Source organism: Canis lupus, chromosome 1 (genome assembly GCF_048164855.1).
Source record: "Canis lupus baileyi chromosome 1, mCanLup2.hap1, whole genome shotgun sequence".
Classification (NCBI taxonomy): Eukaryota; Metazoa; Chordata; class Mammalia; order Carnivora; family Canidae; genus Canis; species Canis lupus.
Window position 1 is genome coordinate 2,483,893 of NC_132838.1, and position 1,580 is coordinate 2,485,472.

The following is a 1,580-nucleotide window of genomic DNA, read 5'->3' on the forward strand; positions in this document are numbered from 1 at the left end:
ATCACATGACTGTATTTTGAGGGCAGACAAGTGGCTTTCTGGTTCCACAGGCCCACCGCTGAGGAGACATTTGCCCTGGGATGGATCATTCTCAGATTTCCACTCATACCTGATTTGGATGATGAGTAATGAAATCTCATACAATATTTTAGGAAAAGATTATACAACATATGGTCAAGAACTGGCATTTTTATTCAATAGACATTCAACAGACTTTGTTGCATGACTGTTTATTCAAAGCCTTGTACTTAAATACACAGCTATGTTATTTATTTATAGGTAGTAGTTGCCACTATGACTTTTAAAGGCCAATATAAATGCAAATCCAACATGACAATCTTAATGAAGTTTCATTTTCTTTTCAGAATAAAAATGAGGTTCATGATAATTCTTCCCATAAAAGATTGTATCATAATCCCACATTTTACTAAATTATTCTTATCACCAATTAGCAGAAAGTCATTTACATACAAATTTTAGACTGGTGTAGTCTCGCAGGAGCTTTGTGAGGTACAATGAATCTCGCAATATTATCCCATTTCATAGAAAAGAAAATACTCAGAAGAGAGAGGAGCCTGCCTAAGGAAACACTGCAAGGCAGTGGCTGGCGTGGGAGGGGGCCACGCGTTCCCCGCGTCTCAGTCTCGCCTTGAGGATTGGCGGTTGCCAGGTTTTCCTCCCATGACCTTGAGTGACCTTGTGACGGGTTCCCCCCCCCCCCCCCACACACACACCCTCAAGGGAACTGCTGCGAACACACCGGGAATCTTCCGTGGGGCAGAATGTCTCCATTAGGTACTGAAACAACACGACGCTGGAGTTATTATATTATACTGTATCCACAAATGGCATAATTACAAACCAATCCCTAATTCGAGAATTCCAGAGAGTTCAGAGAGGTCAAATGTTTAATTGAAATGGAATATTTAAGCTAAACTGCTGGCGCACTACTTCAATATTATTGAAGTACTAATAAATACATTAAAAGACTGTTAACGAAAGTGCTTCCTGCTGAAGAATGATCATCCCAAGAATAACATCAGCTCACTTTGTAATATACAGAGAGCATTGTTTCAAGCTAATTAAATGCCATGCATTTTTGATAGCACTTAACAATATGTGGTTAATTATTATTATGCAGGATTTGTTCTATAGCATTAATTATGATGAACTCATTTGGCTTTTATAAGAATGGGAAATGTGTTGGTTTGGGGAGGTACAGTGCTTCTGGTGTTTTATTGTCATCTAGATTTAAATTAATAAACTTTGGAACTTCCCATGAGAAACACAAAGAGTTTTCTAAATAAGTTTTAACATTAAGACAAAAAACATAGTTGAGGCAAGAATATTTGTGGGTTCGACATCTTTACAGAGTAGTCGCTTGTTCTACATTTGAAAGCACTGTCTTCATGCACATCAGTGTGAGAAACGTGACACGGAATGAATTTCACGGGACCTGGGGTCGGGCATCCCATCCTGGGGTAATCTGGAGACCATCTCCTCCCGTGACTGTGCTCCCGGGAACCATCTACCTGGGAGCTCCCATCGGTGCCTCTCTTGAAGCGAACTCAGAGCTTCCT